The sequence below is a fragment of the Olea europaea genome, chromosome 17, assembly GCF_002742605.1.
Source record: "Olea europaea var. sylvestris chromosome 17, O_europaea_v1, whole genome shotgun sequence".
In the NCBI taxonomy this organism is placed as follows: domain Eukaryota; kingdom Viridiplantae; phylum Streptophyta; class Magnoliopsida; order Lamiales; family Oleaceae; genus Olea; species Olea europaea.
Genome location: NC_036253.1, coordinates 13,667,511 through 13,691,348, shown reverse-complemented (window position 1 = coordinate 13,691,348; position 23,838 = coordinate 13,667,511). Strand labels below are relative to the sequence as shown.

The window sequence follows — 23,838 nt, the reverse complement described above, 5'->3', positions numbered from 1 at the left end:
TCACCCCTGAAATGGTATAAAAAATGATCAATTCTGCTTTCTCCACTTTCAAACTCTCAGGTAATACAACATCTTCCAAGCCATGGTTCTTTGACTCTGGAGCCTCTGACCACATAATCAATACTTTTAGTTCTCTTTCCAATGTAAGAGAATATGATGACAATCTAAAAATTCACATCGCCAATGGCAATTCTCTGCCTATCAGTGCTATTGGTGATATTTCCTATTCTTTAACTAATTTTTTTGTGTCTTCTAATCTCTCTACAAATCTAATTTCGATCGGTCAATTAGTTGACAATAATTATTATGTTCGTTTCTCTCGCTCTGGTTTTGTTGTGCACGATCCAATGTCCGGGAAGATGATCACGATGGGCCCTAAAGTAGGACGACTCTTTCCCCTGCATATTTCTCCTTCCGTTAGTTCTCCTTTACTTTCCTTTGCATGTAATGCTATTAGTACCGATACTAAACTGTGGCATAAATATTTAGGCCACCCAAACTCAGATATATTTCGTACTTTATTTCATTCTAATTTATTGGGTAATGAAGCATGTTCTTCTGATTTTTCTTTCGATTGTACTGCATGCAAAATTGGCAAAAGTAAAGTTTTACCTTTTCCCTTCCATGGGTCTCGTGCCTCACAATGTTTCGATATTATTCATAGTGATGTTTGGGAAACTTCACTTATTATTTCTCACGCACGTTATAAGTTTCTGTTACATTCATTGATGATTTCAGTCGTTTTACTTGAGTTTATTTTTTAAAGGTCAAGCTAATGTCTTTTTTGTTTTTAAACGTTTCCTTGCTTTTATGGATACTCAATTTTCTAGCGGTATAAAGATCTTGCGATCTAATTCTGAGGAAAATATATGCTCAATGTGTTTCAGGGCTTTTTCCAAAATGAGGATATCATCTCAAAGTTGAGAGAAATAATCATCACCTTCTAGATATGGTGAGAACTTTGTTACTTGATTCGTCTATACCTTTTCGATTCTAGTGTGAAGCATTTTCTACTTCAGTTCATTTAATTAATCATTTACCCTCCCTCACTTTGGATCATGATTCTCCATTATTTAGGCTATATGGACATTCACTATCATACTCCGATCTACGTACATTTGGTTGTGTTTGTTTTGTACATCTTCCTGCTAATGAATGACATAAACTTACTGCTCAATTTGTTAAATGTGCTTCTCTTGATTATTTTTTCTCTCAAAAGGGCTATGTTTGTTATGATCCTCATCCTCAACGCATCAGTATATCTAGGAATGTGGTTTTCCTTGAAAACCAATATTTTTTTCCATCTCATGTTGAGCTACCATCTACATCTTTATCTGTCCTACCTAACTTCTCTGATTTCCCTACTAATGTGGTTAAATCGGGACTTGTATATAAATGTCGTAATCGTGAGTCTGTTACCGCTCTTTCTGTGCCCCCTCCCGATCTTGTCCCGGCACCTGATCATACTATAGTTCCCATCTGTCTTCTTCAGTCTATACGTCCTTCTCGACAACCTGCTCGCTATGATTTCTCGTCTCCCGTCTCTCTTGTAGCTACTTTATCAGCTATTTTCATTCCTTCTTCATATAAATAGGCCATGGAACAGAGTGTTGGCAAAATGCAATGAAAGCATAACTTCAGGTACTTGAGGAGAATCACACTTGAGACGTTGCTCATTGTCCTCCTACAATGACACCTATTAGGAGTAAAATGGGTTTTTTCTGTGAAACTTCATTTTGACGGTTCTTTAGATCTGTTCAAAGCTCGTTTTGTAGCCATGGGTAGCAGACATGAATATGGGGTTGATGAGGAGACTTTTGCTCCTGTCGCCAAAATGACCATAGTCAAGACAGTCTTGACTATTGCTGCCTTCCAATCTTGGGAACTCCACCAGTTGGATGTGAAGAATGCGTTTCTTCATGGCGATCTTCACGAAGTAATTTATATGAAGCTTCCCTCTGGTATGACTACTTATTCTCCTCGTGATGTCTGTAGACTCGACGTTCTCTGTATGAGCTCAAACAAGCTCGTTGAACTTGGTTTGAGAAGTTTCATATCACACTCATTACCTTTAGTTTTACACAGAGTCAATATGATTCTTATCTCTTTTTCCACAAATTTGCCTTCGGTATTGTACTTCTTTTGGTTTACATGGATGACATCATCATTAGTGGCACGGACAGTAGTTTCATTTCTAAGCTTCAACAATTATTGCATGCCACTTTTCATATGAAAGATCTCGGTCAACTTACGTACTTCTTGGGCCTAGAAGTTTGTCATCGAGATCAAGGTATTTTCTTAAACCAGCATAAATATGTTCAAGATCTTATTACGTTGGCTGGGTTGGAGGACTCTTCTTCTGTAGTTACCCTTATGGAAGTCAATGTAAAGTACATGAAAGATTATTGGGATCTTCTAGAAAACCTTACTCTATATCGTCGTCTAGTTGAGAGTCTTATCTATTTGATCACCACTTGCCCAGATATCTCATATGCCATCCATCAGATCAGCCAGTTTATATCTTCACCTCGGCATCTTCATTTTATGGTTGTTCGCTATCTTCGTGGATCATCTACTCATTGGTTGTTCTTTCCTAAAGAGGCCTCTCTTCAGCTCTTGGCCTACAGTAATGCTGATTGGGTTGAATGTCCTAATATGCATCGTTCTACTACGAGTTGACGTATGTTTTTGGGTGATGCATTAATCTCTTAGAAATGTAAGAAACAAGATCATGTTTCTAAATTATCTACTGATGCTGAGTATCATGCCATGTCTTCAGTTTGTTCTCGAGATTATTTGGTTACATGATTAGGTGTCAGACTCTATACATCGTGTTACCACTTAGCAGAGTCCTGTGTTTTTAATAAACAGTCGTCCCCTAGTATGTGCCGCTTTCCTAATCAAAAGATAGGAGAGCACCCCTTCTCCGGAAGTTACTGGGTCATTTTGTTGAGTTCCTCGGATAACTATAGTAATTCTAGAGCTAATAATTGCAACAAACCCCGACTTCTGGAAGTGATGCATTTATTAGATAAAAGGTCGACGCTCTCGACTCCCCTGGGTTTTCTCAAATTCATCATACTCCTTTCCATGCGAATAACACTAGTGCTATTCAGATTGTATGCATTCCCATCTTTCATGAACGTACCAAACATATTGAGGTTGATTGTCACTGTATTCCTGACACTTTGACGGATCAGTTGATATCCCTTCCCGACATTTCATCTAATCTTCAGGTGGCCGATATTTTCACCAAAGCAATGATTCGACTATGGCATCGATTCCTTGTTGGCAAATTGCTACTGGTTGATCTCTCCGCATCAATTTAATGGAGAATGTTACCATATATAGTTAAATTTATGTTTGGGAAGTAAGCTGATGTTTAGGAATCATATTTATTCACTTTCCTTGTATATTCAATGATTGTACAAAATACACACACAATCAACAACAATGAAATGGCAAGTTTTTCAGAAATTCTGTCAATTGTTCGGCCCCTTTTGACAATAATAACAAAATTAAGCAATTCACCTTAGAAGACCACCATTAAGGGCTTGAATTGACACTGTGCTGAGTTAAAATCTCAAGGTGGCTTTTTCCTATGTCTCGGATTTGGTCTTTGAGTAGGGTTTAAGCTGTGGAAATTTACGACACAACCAAAAATTGCTCTGGATAATAGGGTGATTTTAAATAACCATCCCGAATGTTTACCATCTTTTGCACTTCCATCCTTAATTTTTATTTTGGGATATTTTTATCCTCAACCTTTTTAAATTGACATTTAAGGTCCTTATTAAGTTAAGGAAAATGACCAAATTGCCCTCAATCCCCAGAAAACCCAATAGCTAAATAAATATTAAAACACAAAATAATCAAGAAAAAAAATTGCCTTGCATCTTCGCATACGCAACCTCTGTGAAAACAACAGAAGTTAAAAAGTTCATACAAAAAAGTTAAAGATAACTCTGTATATACTATCCATTACGTCACTATTTAAACAAATAGAGCGACTGTTTAAGCCCCTTTTTTTGTTAAGAATGCATTTTTGAAATAGTTGATTGATAGAGAATGTGTGGATAAAAAATTAAAAAAAAATGAATTTGCATATAATATTATTTTGTTAAAAAATGTGTGATTAAGAATAAGTGATAAAAATGTATTTTAAAAATGAACTTGTAAATATCTAGTTTCCACTATAGTAGTTATCAATGTATATAACAAAAACACAACATTTGTTAGAGTAAAATATTATGTTAGACTGCAAAATGAAATAACGTTCATATTTACAGGTGGCCGACCATTTTTGCCTTTCCGAAACAGATACCAAGCTACATATGGCTACAAGCCAAATCGACTGAAGTCCGTGATCTTATTCATTCACGTGTGAACACTAAATTTTGTCTATTTTATATTTGGATATGACTATTTTCACCTTGTTGGCAAATCATGTGAATTACCTAGGTATTTACTATTCTTTTATATAACAAAATAAAATGTTTACTTTTGTAAAAAAGTCATGTCACTTTTGTTAGATTAGACCGATGGCAAAGAAAAATGGAAAGGGAATGTAATTTTTCATTGATGCAGTGATTTACAATCATTCATCATTTTAAAATCTTGTCCATTGTTTCTTCTTTCCTTTTATTAGGAGTTGACAAAGTATTTGTCTAATTGATCCAAGCCACCTTGAACGGATTTGGAGGAATTTTGATTTTATTATCCAATTGGTTTGTGTAGAAATCCGAAATTAAGGGATTTATTATGGAAGGAAATTATTGTATAAACTTGTATGGTATAATTAGTGGTTGGGTAGGAAATATTTTTTTTCTTTCTTTAATTAGGAAATTTCATTCCTTAATTTTTCCACCCTTGTATTATAAATTAAGTTGCGGTGCTTTAAGAATTATTGAGGAAATAAAATCAATCATTTCTCATTCTACAGGATTCTGAGGTACCTTAAAAGGCTCTCCTAAGAAAAATGGAAAAAATGAAATAAAGATATTCACTGATGCTAATTGGGCAGGATTAATAGAAGGTAGGAGATTAACTACTGGCTATTGTACCTTTGTATGAGAAAATTTGATAACCTGAAAAAGTAAGAAACGTAATATAGTAGCTAGAAGCAATGTCGAAGCAGAGTTTAGAGCAATTGCTCAGGGAATATGTGAAAGATTGTGGTTAAAAAAAATAAAACTTTTGGAAGAACTATAGGTTGAGATGAAACTTCCAATCAAACTCTATTGCGATGACAAGGCAGCGATTAACATCACGCTCAAACCAGTCCAGCATGATCGAACAAAACATGTTGAGGTGGTCAGACACTTCATCAAGGAAAAAGTTGAAGATAGAATTATTTGCATGACCTTCATTCCCATCAAGAAACAAACTGCAGGTATATTCACCAAAGAGCTACACAGACAAAATTTCAAGGATTTCATCTGAAAGTTGGATATGATCAACATATACGATCCAACTTGAGGAGGAGTGTAGAAATCCCAAAATTAAGAGATTTATTATGGAAGGAAATTATTGTATTAACTTGCATGGTATAATTAGTGGTTATTAGGAAATCTTTTTCTTTTATTAGGAAATATTTTTCTTTCTTTAATTGGGAAATTTCATTCCTTAAATTTTCCACCCTTGTATTATAAATTAAGCTACGGTGTTGTAATAAATATTGAGGAAATAAAATCAATTATTTCTCATTCTACCTTTAGTTTGGACCAATTCATAAAACCGATTTGAGGGGTCAGATTAAAAAAATGATTTTAGGGAATCCCTTTAAGCTCAACAAGTCAAACCGACTCACGATTTGGGTAGTTTATTGATCTTGTCAATTTAGTCTCATGTTAAGTTTTCACCAAACTCAAAGTGTCAATTCGATTGTCAAATTGGGTTCGAAGTCGACCGAATCAACCCGTGCCTATCCTTGCCTGTTATAGTTCTTTTCACTTAGTTAGGATTGCACTTAAATAGTAATGCAAACCCCATTTTTTTCTTGACTCAATTATCGTACCCAAATTATTTTGATCTAATCCAACGTATCAAATTCATAATCTTGTCAACTATTGCATTGGTGATTGACTAATACAAAATTTTTGTCTTTGACCACCAATTTATCATGACTTGATAGGACACTTATTTCGTAATGCTCGAATGCCCAAATAAAAATGGCATTCTTGTATTTATAGACAAAGCCACGTATCGTTTTACAAAAGAAAAATAAAAATAATAATACATTAAAATTACCAAGCACAAAGGCACTAAGCACAGTGGTCTGTCCTCTGCAGCTGTAGCTCTAACACCCACACAAATTGGTTCCTCAATATCTATCTGTATCAAATCCTGCACCTCCACTTGGCCACGTCTTACGTGTATCATGATGATGTGGCACATATTCTTATCAGTTTGGTAGTAGTTTTTATAATTTTTATTTTTTAATTTATTTTCAGTTCATACAAGTTGATATTAGTTGGTTATTGCAATAAAAAAATTAAAAATAGTTGAGTTGTTTTATATTTTTTAAATTAGAAAAACAGTTTTGTCTATAAAAAAAAATAAAAATAGACTAATAAAAAAGTTTATTTTTATGAAAAATAAAAATATGATGAAATTTAACAAGAGCAAAATTACAATAAACCCCACCCCGTTCCTCAATTTTTACCTTTATATAAATTGCACTGCTACTCCACACATAGTCCCTACAAATCTCACTCCCTCTCTCTTGTATTTCATCCTTTATTTGTAACGAAAGGGCAATACATTGTTCATAAAGTCTTTTTTTATCCTAAAATTAACCTAGAAATAAAAATTTATGGCAAACAGAAAATTGATTGTGAAAGTGTGTAGTGCCAAGAATCTCATGCCTAAAGACGGCCAAGGCAGGGCTAGTGCATATGTGATTGTGGATTTCAACGGCCAACGAAGGCGTACTAAGACCATTTTTCAGGATCTCAATCCTCAATGGGACGAGAAACACAAATTTTTGGTCCATGATGTTGAATCCATGGCGTCATAAATGTTAGAGTTCAATGTGTATAGTGATAAAAAGAGTGTGAAGAGAAGCACTTTTCTTGGAAAAGTGAAGTTTGCTGGGAGCAATTTTGTGAAATCTGGTAAAGAAGTGCCTTTGATTTTTTATCCGTTAGAGAAGAGAAGTGTGTTTTCGCAGATGAAGGGGGAGATTGGGCTTAAGGTGTGGTATGTAGATGAGGAGCCACCAGCTCTACCAGCAACAGAGGCGAGGACTGAGAAAGCTGATGCTCTACCACTGGCTGAGGGGCAGAAGAAGGAAGACGAGAAGGCTAAGGAGGAGAAAAAAGTAGCCGAGGCCAAAGAAGAAGAGACAAAACCCATGTTGAAAAAGTCCAAAAAGGAAGAAATGTTAATATTTAGTTTTAATCATGTTAAGAATCGATAATAACAATCCAATAAATTAATAAAACGAATTCATACCTGCGGAAGCCATTGTTGATATGAATAATAGTTGTAATAGCGGCCAAGATCTTCCCCTCCTTGCTCCTCACAAAATATCAGCTATCAATGGGGCAAGTTAATGAAAATACAATGCGGAGAAAAGAGACCTAACCTTTATATAGGAATTTATTTAGTCGTTCCATTATCGACTTAAACCCTGATTAGGGTTTACGCACAATTCCGCCCACATACTTGAAAATACCACATTATATCAAATAAAACCCGTAAGGTGTGAAACAGCCCAAATTGATCACTTAACATAATTAGCCCAATCACAAGCATCATTATGAGCCATACACCTAACCCGTATAATTTGTAATCAAATGTGAAGCCCACATATGGAATTATTCCAACATTCTCTCACTTGGGCAAATATTTGATTGTTATAACAAAGTTTTAACACCCGTGTTAGACGACATAGGTTGCCACAAAAAATATAATTCCAATGATGACACATTATGTAACATGGTCTGGTCCAACAAGAATATTAACACCGAACATGGAAGTCATTACATTAATTAAGCGATGCAAGACCATTCCACAGTTACAAATGCTAACATCCTTATCGACATGGATCTCCATCCTCCAACCAATGTGGTAGTATGTGGTATGAACTTAGCACCATATGTGATAAAAAAACTATGCTAATTTATATCGATCCTCATAATGCTTCAGATCAAAATGAAGCCACGTGTCTCAAAAAGAGACTCATATTATGTCTTTATCTGTCATATCTCGAGATGCCAATAATATCATAATAAAAAGATATAAGCCAAATGCATGCTTAAAATAGTTCATGAATAGGGAAAAAATATTTTATTATCAGAAGGGGCTGTACCCGAAAACATATGGGTTGCCTTCGTACCCCGCAAAAGGATCAAGTCCAAAACGTAGTTCTTTACATAAATAACTCCCACTGACCAAAAATATAAAATGTTTCCACAATACCCATATTAGTAACATGTGTCATAAAGACTATTGGAGTAAGTCCCTTAGTCAAAGGGTTTGTAATCATTGCCTCTGTATTGATATGCTCTATTTTCGTTTGCCGTTCCTTGACTCTGTCTCTAACCACCAAATATTTGATGTCAATATGCTTTGACCCACCAGAACTTTTATTATTCTTTGAAAAGAACACTGCTGCACTGTTATCATAGTAGATGGTGATGGGTCTTGAGATGGAATCAACAACTTTCAAGTCAGAGATGAAATTTCTTAACCAAACGGTTTGAACTGTAGCCCTATAACACGCCACAAATTCAGCTTGTATAGTAGAAGATGCCATTAGAGTCTGTTTAGCACTTTTCCAAGAAATAGCACCACCAGCTAATATAAAAATATAACCTGAGGTTGATTTCAAATCATCTTGACATCCAGCAAAATCAAAATCTGAATATCCTACCACCTCAAGATGATTTGTACGCTCGAATGTAAGCATATAACTTTCAATTTTCTTCAAATATCTCATAACTTTTTTAGCTGCTTTCCAATACTCTTGTCCTGGATTGGATTGAAATCTGCTAATGACACTGACTGCAGAGGCTATATTCGGTCTAGTGCAAACCTGAGCATACATCAGGCTCCCCATAGCACTAGCATATAAAATCATCTTCATAGATTCCCTTTCTAACTCATTTCTTAGACATTGAATTTTGTTAAACTTATCTCCTTTTATGATAGGAACATCACTAGGTGTACAAGTTTGCATATTAAATCTTTCTAGAACACGTTGTATATAAACTTTCTGAAAAAGTCCCAATAAGCCACGATATCTATCACAATATATTTCAATGCCAAGTACATAAGAAGCTTCTCCAAGATCTTTCATCTCAAAATTAGCAGACAACATTTTCTTCGATTCATGAAGCAACCCTAAGTTACTGCTAGCAAGCAGAATGTCATTAACATATCGTACAAGAAAAATAAAATTTCTCCCACTGATTTTGAGATAAATGCATTGATCAATAGTATTTTCAACAAAACCAAGAGAGGTGACAACCTCATCAAACTTCGAATACCACTGTCGAGATGTTTGCGTGAGACTATATAAGGATTTGTTTAACTTACATACCAACTTCAGGTTGTTTCGTATAAACCATTTTAGAAAGATCTCCATTCAAAAATTCTATCTTAACATCAATTTGATGAAATTCCAAATCGTAGTGTGCCACAAGAGTCAAGATAATTCGAAAAGAATCTTTCGACGAAATAGGGGAGAAAGTTTCAACATAATCAATGCCCTCTCGTTGAGTGAAACCTTTTGCAACCAATCTTGCTTTCTTTCGTTCAATATTTTCTTTTGAATCTAATTTACTTTTGAAAATCCACTTGTTATCTACAGTCTTAGCATTTGGATGAAATTCAACAAGATCCCAAACTTTATTCTTTTCCATATAATTCATTTCATCTTCCATGGCAGCTATCCATCTATCTGCCTCACAACTTGTCAATGCTTGATTATAAGTTACATGATCAACAATATGCCCAATATTAAAATCGCTCTCCAATAAATATGTAATATAATCACTTGGCAATACATATATTTTTTCCCTTTGTGATCTCCTAACTTGTGGCTCGGAAACCGACTCAATCGTTGTTTGAGGAATTGGAGGTTCCTCTTGGTTCCTCGGTTCTTCATTAACAACTTCAATTTGTTGAAAACCAACTCTTTTCTATATAACAGGAACTGGAACAACCTGATTGGGTTCAACAAGAATTTCTTTTAATGTGGAACTCCCACCATCTCCAAAATCATTCTCTAGAAACTTAGCAGTAATGGACTCCACAATTCTAGTGCTACGATTTGAACAATAAAATTTGTATCCTTTTGATCTGTCCGGATACCCAATAAAGTAGTCAGGAGTTGATTTAGGGTCTAATTTCTTTTCAAATGGATTATAAATTCTAACCTCGGCTGGACATTCTCAAACTTTAAAGTGAGCCAAACTTGGCTTTTGTACTGTCCATAATTCAAAATGTGTCTTTACAACAGCTTTACTTGGAACTCTATTCAAAATATATATAGCTGTTTTCAAAGCTTCATCCCACAAATATTTAGGCAAATTTTTTCTACTCATCATACTTCTAACCATATTTTTTAGAGTTCAATTACGTCTTTCAGAAACACCATTCTGCTCAGGCGTCCCTGGCATGATGTATTGGTGCACTATTCTACACTCTTGTAAAAACTTTGCAAAATCACTCATATTTTGATCAGACTCGTCATATTTCCCATAGTACTCACCACCACAATCAGACCTTACAACTTTGATACTTTTCCCACACTATTTCTCTACTTCTAGTTTGAAAATTTTGAATTTCTTAAGTGCGTGTAATTTATCGTTAATCGAGTAAATATATCCATATCGTGAGAAATCATCAATGATAGTTATGAAATATTTATTCCCACATATAATGGAAGGCAAAGGCCCACTGATATTAGTGTGTATTAAGTCCAAAATTTTATTACTCCTAGTCGAACCCTTCCTCGTAGACTTAGTTAACTTTCCTCTTATACAATCCACACGGGTGTCAAAATCAGAGAAGTCTAAGGAAGGAAGTATCTCAAATTTTACTAATCTTTCCATTCCATCCTTAGAAATATGATCCAAACGCTTATACCACAATATAGAGAATAATTCACAAATTAAAGTCTTTTACTTTGATACATTGGTAATACATGAGACATCACCAAGAGGAGCCAAAGATAATTTATATAATCCATCACATAAAATGTCATTCCCAATCAAACGAGAATCATTAAATAACTCAACCATTTCATTACCAAATTAAATGTAAAATCACAAGCATCAAGTTTCGATATAGAAATTAAATTTCGTCTCATTTGCGGTACATAAACTGTATTTTTCAAAACAAGATAAAAATCAGACTCTAAAGTCAACTTCACTGCTCCTATAAACTCAACCTTCATTTGAACTCCATTTGCAACGCTCAAGCTCACTTCATTTTTACTTGGACTCCGTTTGCTTGTGAACCCCTGAAAGGAATTCGTAATATGAATACTAGCTCCTAAATCTAACCACCATGAATTTAAAGGCACATCTACTAAAGAAGACTCAAAATAAACTAAGGTCAAGGGAATACTTGGAGAGTTCTTCTTCTTTTCCAACCAAGTCTTAAACTTAAAACAGTCTTTCTGTCAGTGACCCTTCTTTTTTATAGAACTTGCATTGATCATTTTTCTTTATAACTCCTTTAGGACTACTAAAATTTTTATTCTGCTGACTTCGGTGGGACTTATTACCCTTACAAAACTTAGGTTTATGGTTATGAGAAGGCCCCTTATTCTGTGATGGCTGAAAAGCTAATTGCACAGTTTCAACAGTTTATACTCTTCTTGGGCACACACTGCTATGAGGTCATTCAAATTCCATCTATCCCGCTGAGCATTGTAAACAACCTTTAGCTTATTAAACTGGCTAGAAAGTCTATTCAAAACATGATAGACCAGGAAAGACTCCGCAATGGGAATGTCAAGAGCCTTTAGCTTAGATGATATATTTATCATTTTCATGACATGCTCCCTAACACCATTTATACCACCATATTTCATATTCATCAACGTATCCATTAGATCTTCAGTTTCAACTTTCCTATGGCATCCATAAAACCTTTGGTATTTTCATTATCGGGAATGGTACCTAGAATGGAATTAGATATCGATCACTTAATGGTTTTCAAAAAGAGTTTGTTGGGCCTTTCCCACTTTTCATACTCGGCTACATATTCAACTGTGCTCTTATCTGTGAGTTTCTCAAGCTTTTTCTCCATTGTAAAAACCAAGCCCAAAAGACCAAGTGTTATTTCTACGTGCTGTTTCCATCTCATATAATTATTCTCAGTCAAGGTTTCAATAGCAGACAATTGATTCGAAAGAGACGAGGCATTATAAACTATGGAAACACAAAATATCATTTTCAATATCATCCAAACACAATGCATGCAATCAAATGGATGATAAAATATCCAACTAATTAATATGGGTTATTAATTAGATAATTCTTAATTAAAACAAATACATGAATTTTATTACGGTAAGAGCCTAGATGCATCATCATAAAATCGCCTTTGGGTTGACAATGCAACATACTATAATGTACTCTTAAAACACATCATATAGCTAGTTAACAAAATAACATTTTTTTTCGAAACACCAACACCTTTGGGCAGAAGGAAATTTCTAGACCAAAATAAGTCGTTAACTGCCTCATGCCATTTTCCAAAACATCACACACACACACACACACTATATATATATATATATATATATATATACGTATATACGTATATATACGTATATACGTATATATGTATATATTCCAAATGTTAGATGCAACAATTTTGATTTATTGCATATAATATCTTGCCCAAATGTGTTATTATATGTGATGTTTTGAAAAATGGCATGAGGCAGTTAACGACTTATTTTGGTCTAGAAATTGTTGCATCTATATATATATATATATATATATATATATATATATAGAGAGAGAGAGAGAGAGAGAGAGAGAGAGAGAGAGAAAACCGAATAGTAATAATGAATGTGCCATTTTGGCAGCTACCACCCATTTTTATTTCAAAATATTTCTCTTTGTGGGAAAAATAATGATCGTCTCAAATTCCATAAAAATTCAATCACAAAACAATAATTACGCAACAAATTATAATCATTAATTGATGAAAGACAAAACATTCATATGTGATTAAGAGACGAAATTGACAACAAAATTTTAAAAATAAAATTTAAATGCATAAACAATGGCAATAATTAAATACATATACAATTTAATGAAAAATATAAAAGTCGTCAATCAAATTATTATTATTATTTGATATATTTTAATCGGGTCAATAAACATTTAATTTGGTCAAAACTAAAAAATAGATCAAACCCATCAAAAATATAATTCTAAAATCCTTTTAGAATTCAAATTTGAACCTAGGATCAAAAATTAAAGTCAGGTCCTTACTTTGAAATTACAATGTGACCCCAATTTGTCCCATCTCACAAATTGCAAGGCAAGTCCCATCCCCAGATATATTTCACACAACTAAAATAAGAGATTAAATCCCAAAAGTAAAACCACCATTCTTCTCTCATTTGCCGCCGCCGAATGAAATTTAAAACCATAAAATCCACCATTTTTTTTGTTTTTTTTATTGTTCCAACTACCAACCTTCAACAGCAGCTTTACTGTCGCCCGAAAAAAAGAAGAAGCCGCATGACGAGACACACCCATCGTGCGACTCACAAAAACAGCGAAAAAAGTGCTGCCACCACGCGACGAACGGCGAGTGCTATTGTCCAATTCTCATCCACCCTTTTCTCCTCCAATAACATTAATCACAATTTCAATCAATTCACAAATTAAAATTGATACAAAAACAAACTCCTCCAATAGAAAGTGGAAGATGATGTGCATACGTTTATATTACTTGTGTGTGGAAGTGGCCATATATACCACCGACGCTGGCGATGATGTGGTGGTGCGATTGTAGCCATGGGTAGGAGATTAAAGGGGTGGGCTTACAGATTCTAGCTTTGGGATTCGGTTAAAGCATTCAAAACATGCACATATGCACAAATCACGGATAGTATTATTCTATTTGTACATAAATATTCTCACAAAATTTTAACAGAAGAGACTCATGTGTGTGGGGCCCATACTTTGATAAAAAAAAAAAAGGCCAAAAAAATCTCCCAACCTTGTCTATATTAATTCTGTGATTCATCTTTCTGGTAGTGTAGAAGAGTTGATCACGGATATAGAAAAAAGAATTTCATTAAGGATTTCGAATTTAACATGAAGGCTCTGATACTAATTATTAATATTTAGTTTTAATCATGTTAAGAATTGATAATCACAATTCAATAAATTAATAAAACGAATTCATAATTGCGGAAGTCATTGTTGATATAAATAATAGTTATAATAACGATCAAGATCTTTTCCTCCTTGCTTCTCACAAAATATCAGGTCTCAATGGGGCAAACTAATGAAAATACAATGCGGAGAGAAGAGGCGACCTGTCCTTTATATAGGAATTTATTTAGTCGTCTCATTGTCGACTTAAACCCTAATTAGGGTTTACGCACAATTTCGGCCCACATACTTGAAAATACCACATTATATCAAATAAAACCTGTAAGATGTGAAACGACCCAAATTGATCACTTAATATAATTGGCCCAATCACAAGTATTATTATGAGCCATACACCTAATCCATATAATTTGCAATCAAATATGAAGTCCACATATGGAATTATTCCAACAAGAAAAACCACTAGAGACTCCTAAAGCAGATACTATAGCTCCACTACCTTCGGCAGCGACGAAAGTACGAAATCCACCATTGTCTCAACAGAAAACATCCATAAACCAGAAAAGTGAATTGTTGCCGAAAATTTGAAGAATATTGATATTGAATCAAAATTGTTTTGTAAAATCTCCAATTCCGATAGGCGAATGGCTTTTGATTTGGTGGATCAAATGTCGTTTCTATATGTTCGTATAGCCAAAGTGAAAATCTCAAATCCAAAGGCAGATTCATCAATTTATGCCAAGCTCGTGATAGGTACTCACAGCATCAAAACCAAATCACAAGTTGCTAATAAAGATTGGGACCAAGTTTTTGCATTTGATAAGGAATGATTGAATTCAACCTCCTTGAAGTCTCTGTTTGGATTCCAGAAAATGAAAACAACAACAGAGTTTCAGAGAGTTGTATTGGAGCTGTTACAACCCAAATTTTTCTAGTCAAAATTCAACTGTTGACTAGTCAAAGTCAAAGTCAAAGTCAATTAAGGATTAAAATGAAATTAAATATTTTATTGAGGTTTATTTTATAATTAGCCATATATGAGGGTAAAATTGGCTACAATTTAAAGTTGGGAATTTACTTATATATATTTGGAAGTTTAGAATTTAAAAGTTATATTCTATTAAAGAATAGGGACCTTCCTTAGCAATTTTGAACAAGTGGCCTTTATATTCAAACTTTGACCATTTTTTTCCACAAAAATCACACACAAACACACACTAAAGTGTGTTGAACGAGAGAGAACGTGGAGAAGAGGAGAAAAGGAAGATAAGAAAAAGAAAGGAATGAAAAAAAAAAAGGAAAAGGAAAGAAGAAATCTTGTTCAATCTTGTTTATTTAATTCTTCAAGAGGTAAGGTTAATAATTTATGATTTAGTTTTTGTAAATTTTTGTGTAGGGTTTTAAATTTATAACTTATACTTGAAAAATATGATAAGGAAGCTAACTATTTGAGTATTTGGATCTAGTTATTCTAGTGGATTGGAAAAAATGATATTTAGATATTAGGGTTTTGTCATATATGGCTTAATCCGAAAATTTGGGGAAAAATTTGAATTCTTGTTATTTTCCCTTGTGATTGTTTTATGGTATTATTAAGTTAGATTAGTTGAAAATAACTTATCTTATGCTTGAATTCTCACTTTGGATGAATATGAAGAATATAAGAAATGAGCTTTTGATAAGATTTATGTATTTAGTTAAAAGAGAATTTAAATAAAGAATGTGGACGATTATTATCATGAAAGCTTGTTGAATCTTTATAGGGCAGTCGAGAAATGTTAGTATTAACGAATGAGGGATGTAGAGTGATTCGAAATTAATTGAACGTATGTTTAAGTAACCAAATGAAATATAAATATAAGTCTCAACTTATTGCTTATTGAGGGATATATATTTTATTTTGATGATAAGAAAGGGTTATTATTGAGAAATCTCTTGTAACTGTATATGGATGGAATTGAAGTAGCTTATATTTATGATCGTTTCAGGAGGGGATTTGAACGTGGGAACAGCATACCGGCCCCGTCGACCATGTACTAGAGTCATGTATTTAACTCTTATCCACTGAGGGGCTACGGTCGTGGGTAAAGGTATCTAATATACATTGAGGGGGCTACAGTCATGTGTAAAGGTAACTCTTATCCACTGAGGGGCTACGACCGTGGGTAAAGGTATCCATTATACACTGAGGGGTTACAGCCGTGTATAAGGATGATTATGTTGTTTCCATCTTGTACACTGAGGGGCTACGGCTGCGTACAGAATATTGATCAGACAGTTTATGTACATATGATTTATAGTTTTCAGATCATTAGTAGATGTATACTTGGGATATATTTTGATGTGAATTTTAAGTATATAGTGGATTATTAGTCTTCATCTTACATTTTTCCCGCTTGCAGTTCAGCTTTTGGATTTTAGATTATGGTTTTTTGTTACTATGGACTTTTTATTTGGTCTTCCTCGTACTCAGAATGGTCATGATGGAGTTTGGGTTAATGTAGATCGCTTGACCAAAACTGCTAGGTTCTTGCCGATCAAATAAGTTGGCAAAGTTGTATGTTGATGAGATAGTGAGTTTATATGGTATCCCATTATCTATTTTATCTAATAGAGACCCTCGTTTTACATCTAAATTTTGGCCCAGTTTGCAGGAAGCCATGGGCAGTAAACTACATTTCAGTACTGCTTTTCATCCTTAGACAGATGGCTAGTTAGAGAGGACCATACAGACTCTTGAGGATATGTTGAATGCTTGTGTTTTAGAGCTCAAAGGTAGTTGGGATACTCATTTGTCATTGATGGAGTTTGCTTACAATAACAGTTACTACTCAAGTATAAAAATGGCTTCTTTTGAAGCTTTGTATGGTAGAAAATACAGAACACCAGTTTGTTGGGATGAAGCTGGTAAGAGGAAGTTAGTTGGCCCTGAATTGGTTCAAATGACTTCAAAAAATGTGAAAATGATCAGGAAAAAGTAAAATACAGCTCAAGATAGACAGAAAAGTTATGCAGATAGGCGCAGAAAAAGATCTTGAATTTGCAGTATAAGATAAGGTTTTTCTTAAATTGTTTTTTTGGAAAGGGGTGTTGAGATTTGGCAAGCGAGTAAAGTTGAGTCCACGATATATTGGACCCTATGAGATTATTGAGCGGATTGGCCCATTTGCATGTCGATTAGATTTGCCAGATGAATTATCTCGGATCCATGATGTTTTTCATGTTTCCATGCTTCGCAAGTACGTTGCAGATCCCTCTCATGTTCTGGAATCTTAGCCAATTGAGTTGAAGGAAAATTTGACTTATATAGAAGAGCTAGCGATAATTTTAGACAAGAAAGTGCAGATTCAGTGAAACAAGACAGATTCAATTGTTAAGGTACTTTGGCAGAATCGGACAGTAGAAGAGGCTACATGGAAGAACGAGGATCAGATGCGTGCTCAATATCCTTATTTATTCATTGCCTAGTCAGTTGCTAGTTGAATTTCGAGGACGAAATTTTTTTAAGGAGGTAACATTGTTACAACTCAATTTTCATAGTAAAAAATTCAAATTTTGACTAGTCAAGGTCAAAGTCAATTAAGGACTAAAATAAAATTAAACATTTTATTGGGGTTTATTTTATAATTGGCCATATATGAGGGTTAAATTGGCTACAATTTAAAGTTGGAAATTTACTTATATATCTTCCTTTGCAATTTTGAACAAGTGGCCTTTATATTCAAACTTTGACCATTTTTTTCCACAAAAATCACACACAAACACACACTAAAGTGTGTTGAACGAGAGAGAACGTGGAGAAGAGGAGAAAAGGAAGATAAGAAAAAGAAAGGAATGAAAAAAAAAAGGAAAAGGAAAGAAGATTGTCTAATGTACTTACTCATCTGGTTGTGTGTGTGTGTGTGTGTGTGTGTGTGTGTGTGTGTGTGTGTATATATATATATATATATATATATATATATATATATATATATATATATATATATATATATATATATATATATATATATATATATATATATATATATATATATATATATATATATATATATATATATATATATATATATATATATATATATATATATATATATATATATATATATATATATATATATATATATATATATGTGTGTGTATATATATATATATATATATATATATATATATATATAAAGGACAGTACAACAATCTTTTAAGCACTTCACTCACTGGGATTATTATCTCATATTTTCCTGAACTTTTCCTTATAGGAGGTTGTTGACTGAGCTGTGGTGGAGATTATTTTGATAGTTTTGCAACCATTGCTACCACCAATTGTAGGTTCTTTTGTTTGAAATTGTGTAATCATCAAGTGAAATATTTGTATCATATTGGAGGGAATTTTTTTAGAATTTATATACACCAATGATCATGATGTAATATTGTAATCTAAATTGCTTTCTATTATCCTTTTGAGAGGCAGTTTTGATGAATATGATATGGATGTTTTTGGCTAAACGAGCAAATGATATTATTATGTTGGTATATTGGAGTTTAGAAAGATTTTAATTGGTCAAATGAAGCTTTATTATAAAAGTTTAGTTACTTTCACTTTGGTGATGGGTCCAGTGCCTAGCTGGCACCTACGGCTCACGTCACGTCTTGAGTCTTAGGACGGGATGTGTCAGGAAATGTGTCGTTTGATCTACAAGAAGTGCCCAAAAGCTTGCTGACAGACAGCCCATTGGCATCGCAGTGGTACAATTTAGAGGTGGAGCAAAATCTAGGTTCGCCGAAAAATGACCTCATGCTGTCTGTATGGGTCAGAACACAGGCTGGTAAGGCTTTTCAAGAGGCTTGGCAGTCGAATTACGATGGGCTGATACCGAAAACCCGATCTATAGCTTGAGACTAACAGTCATCCAAGCCCAGGATCTATAGCTTGCCACAAGTTCAGGTACAAACGAGCCTAAGGTTCGAAATCCCGAGTTTTATGTGAAGACCCAGCTCGGCGCGCAGCTATTCAGAACGAGCCGAATGAGTATCCGCTCGTCTACCATCTCTTCTAATCCCATGTGGAATGAGGACCTTGTATTCGTGGCAGCTGAGCCGTTTGAGCCGTTTTTGACAATCACAGTGGAAGATTTGACAAATGGGCAAACAATTGGGTGTGCTAAGATGCAGGTGGCTACAATAAACAAGCGGACCGAGGACAAATCAGACCCGAGATCAAGATGGTTTAATTTGATTGGTGATGATCAGACTAATAAACCTTATGGTGGAAGAATACACGTGTGGGTGCGTTTGGAAGAAGGATACCACATGCTTGATGAGGCTGCTAACGTGACCAGCGATGTTAGAGCTACTGCCAAGCAATCGTCCAAGCCAGCTATGGGTTTGCTTGAAGTGGGCATTAGAGAGGATACTAATCTGCTTCCTGTAAACAGTGTAAAGATGAAAGACGGTACCTGTAACGCCGCGCTCTTATTTATTGTGACTGTCCTAAATGTAATTTGAATGTCCTAAATGATCAATGTGACTAGTAATTCTAAATTGAAGATAAATGTAATTTCATTACATTTATAATATATTATGTATTATTCTTATTATCTTTATAATTAGACTTGGAAATTGGAATCTAAACATTATGGTAATAATCTATTTCCCCTTTATAACAGTAAATTGATTTAAAATTAAATTAGTCGGCTCTTTTGCCTACGTGTGATTATTAGTTATTAATTTACCCTTTAAATGAATAATTATTTCATAGTTGTTAATTTATAACTTGCAGTTGTATCACTAAATCCACCTTTAATTAGTGAATTAAATGGAGTAGAATTTGATTCTTATAAATTAGTAATTTTCATTTGTTATATGCTAATAAAATGTAATCATTAGTTAATAAATCTGTCTCCTTGACTTTCTTGAGCAAAATTGTTTCTGGTTCAACCTTAATTCTATGGGAATTGAGGTCTGATATAGTACCGAGTTTACTTTAACTCTTAGGACTAATTAGTGTTGTTTATTGCATCAATAGAAGTTTTACATTAATGATTTGTGTCCCCAGAAGGTGAAAATGGAAATCGTGCATCCACATTTAAGGTTGTTTAATGTAATTGTTTTGTATTATTCCTCTTGTACACCTTTAAATTTATATATGTTGACGTTCTTTCGAGCTATTCAAAATAAATATTAATAAATAAAGAGTTGAGCATGTTAAGTTGTAATGACTTAGGATTTCGGCGCAATGATCTCGTTGGCGACTAACAACATCTCCACTTGGTATCTAATTAGAAGTAAATTGTAAAGCATTCCAAGTAAGTAAACCTCCCATTGTTTTCATGACGCGTGATATTATTCAATGTACAAATGTGTTACATAAATTTGCTATTATGTGAACATGATGTTTAATTATTAAGTTTTATGTCATGAATGTTTCATGCATACTCATGCACGTCAATGCATACATGAAGTTTCAACGAATAAAATATTTCCAAATGTCATAACTTAATTAATGTTTAAAGATATGTATCCAAAATGTTTTTGTTATGAGATGTATGTCTATGCTATGAAGGTATGAGTGGTAAATGGGGTGTGGGGGACCGGCACACCCAACCAATGTTCAATGTCAATGTTAATGTTAACCGTTTTGCGGTACAATTGGTAGAATTCGATCAAGTTCCAACTCATGGCCCACTGCATTCTGATTGACTATAGGCAATGCATCAAGCGAGCTCACGACATTAATGTTTTTGAAGAAATGAAAGAATGGGGATACATGTTGAGAAATGCCTTTCATTTTAAAGCAATGCACATGCATATCATCAGCATGCATCATGTGCATAGGGTTTGCTTATTGAGCATTAGCTCATCCCACGTTATCCCTCCCTATTTTCAGATGATCAAGGCAGGATGATTCTAGATAACGGCTCGTGGCATTACGAACTCAATATCAATTTCGTTTAGATTTGATTTCGCATTGAAATAAACTTAAGTTTTAATTTAATCGTCTTATATTTTATTAAGTACAAATATATTTTTTCTATAAATGAAGTCATTGATGGTTATTGTGTTGAAGAAAAATTTAATTGCTTTCACATTTATGATGTCAAGAGAATGTTAAATGATAATATCTCCAAAATTAGGTACTTAATTTTGGGGTGTTACAGTACCCATGGGACGACTGATGCATATGTCGTGGCTAAATATGGGCCAAAGTAGGTTCGCATTCGTACGATTCTCGATCAATTTAATCCATGATGGAATGAACAGTATACTTGGGATGTGTATGATCCATGCACTGTGTTGACCATAGGCATGTTTGACAATGGAAGGTACGCGCACGATAAGGCAGGGTTGAAGAATGATGTAAGGCTTGGAAAGTTACGTGTACACCTCTCGACTCTTGACAGTAATTGAGTGTGAATTGGCATTATTCTCTTTTGGTGTTGCTTTCGACTAGGGCAAAGGGTCTGTTTGGCATAGTTTTTGTTTTTACTTTTTCTTCTTGTAGAAGAACTTTTGGAGGAAGCTATTTTAATTTTTGTTTGAAAAATAATATTTAAAAATATTTTCTATTCCAGAAGTGCATTTAGAGGAAGTCACATTGAACTAACTTCCTCTAAAAGCTTCTCTAACCATCAAAAGCACTTTAACAAAATTAGCCAAACGGGTGCAAAAGCAACTTTTAAAGCTCAAAAGCTCCTTTTGGCTTTTCAAAAACCATGCCAAACGGGCACAAAGAAAATGGGAAAAATTGAGATTGCTTTGAGGTTTTTCATGCTCATCGTGGATTAGTCTTATTCAAGCATATGCCAATCCAATGTTGCCTAGGATGCATTATGTGAGACCCTTTGGTGTAGCCCGACAAGACATCCTTAGGCACACTGCTATGACGATTGTGACGGCTAAGTTAGCTCGGTCCGAACCTGCTTTAGGCCAAGAATTAGTACAATTCATGTTGGACTCGAATATGCACATGTGGAACATGAGACAAAGGCCAATTGGTTTTGGGTTGTGGGTGCCTGTCAAAAGCAGCTACAGTTCCCGTTGGCTCAATGGAATTCAAACATGGGCGCACCCTCCAACTACAATCTTGGTTCATATCTCGTTGGTTAGCAATTGTATTGTGCCCACATCTGGTGTTGCCAACAATTTTCATGTATGCCTTCCTCATCATAGCGTTGAGATTTTCGGTACTGTCAACGTGTTCAGATCACAGTAGACCCCTATGTTGTCCCATATTGATTTTGTGAGTCCTTATGAGCTTGATGAAGAATTTGACGGATTTCCAACTATACGAACAACGGAACAAGTGCACATCCGCTATGATTGATTGCGTGCTCTAGCAGGACATGCCCAAACACTCTTGGGTGATGTTGCAGCACAAGTTTAACGGTTGGAGGTACTTTTCAGTTGGAGAGACCCTAGAACTACAGGCATATTCATTGTGTTTTGCCTATTTGCTTCCTTATTGTTCTATGCCATACCTTTCAAAGTATTTGTTTTAGTGTTAGGGTTATACTACCTTCGCCACCCAAGATTCCGTGGTGACATGCCCTCTGTCCCCATGAACTTTTTCTGAAGGCAGCCACCACTGTCCAATCAAATTCTCTAAACTAGTTTTATTCTCATATTTACTTTTGGGTATGACAAATTGTTGAGAATTTTGAATATAGAATTTAACGCACTTTCCAGTGTGCAATTAAAAGTGGCATACTGAATTAATAATATCTATCTTTGGATTCAAATGAACAGTAAGCATTAAAGTCAAGTAGGGAGACCAAACAGTTAATAGGAGTATTAAATTTTTAACCTTATTCTTAGCAAATGTGACAATTTGAAGAGCATGGGCCCATGTCTTAAAGAAGGTTGTGATACTCAAGCATGGATATTTGAATATGTGACCGTTATAAGAGGGTTTGGAGATGGAGGCTGGCCTTCTCATAGTTCAACGAAAGGAGCCTACTTATGCTTTATTTCTTTTTATTGGCTATCTAAGCAAGGATTTTATGTTATATATTTAATATATTAAACTAGACGTAATAAAGATCTGCATGGTAAAATTTATTATACTTGACACTACTTTTATTGTCGAAAGACTTCTTCGTTATCGCATACAATTCATGTTTGGCATGAAAAATCACATCATAGCTTTATTTCTCTTCTTTGTCTAAACAAGAACTTGGGATTTTTTTTAAAATTTTTCTTTTTTTGACATAATTTAGTACGCTAAACTAAACATGATAACATACAAAAAGGTTTACATATTTCTCCTTTTTAATCATGTGTGCTCGTACATACTAATTGCATATTTCCTTTATAATACTACTCAATATTGTACAACTTATTTTACCAAACTTGTCACAAAAACATTTTTTAACGACTTCAACTATGCGTTGTTCATTTGTTGATTTGTTGATTGTAGGGCAAGAATTATCATTTCTTTTATAGTATGCAATAAAAAAAGTGAGTACTTAGCCTACTACAAATTTAACAAGCAAGGTAAATACATAAACAACATGAGTACAATAAT

The 23,838-nt window shown here is 34.3% G+C and overlaps 1 long non-coding RNA gene and 1 pseudogene across 1 annotated transcript; both read left to right on the top strand.

Annotated features, from left to right (window-relative positions):
- The first annotated feature begins 6,814 nt into the window (after positions 1 to 6,814).
- On the top strand, positions 6,815 to 22,920 carry LOC111412974 (annotated as a pseudogene).
- LOC111412975 lies at positions 15,631 to 16,707 on the top strand. Its single transcript, XR_002706146.1, has 2 exons — positions 15,631 to 15,671; positions 16,310 to 16,707. It is a non-coding gene; the product is annotated as an uncharacterized LOC111412975 (long non-coding RNA).
- Positions 22,921 to 23,838: the final 918 nt, after the last annotated feature.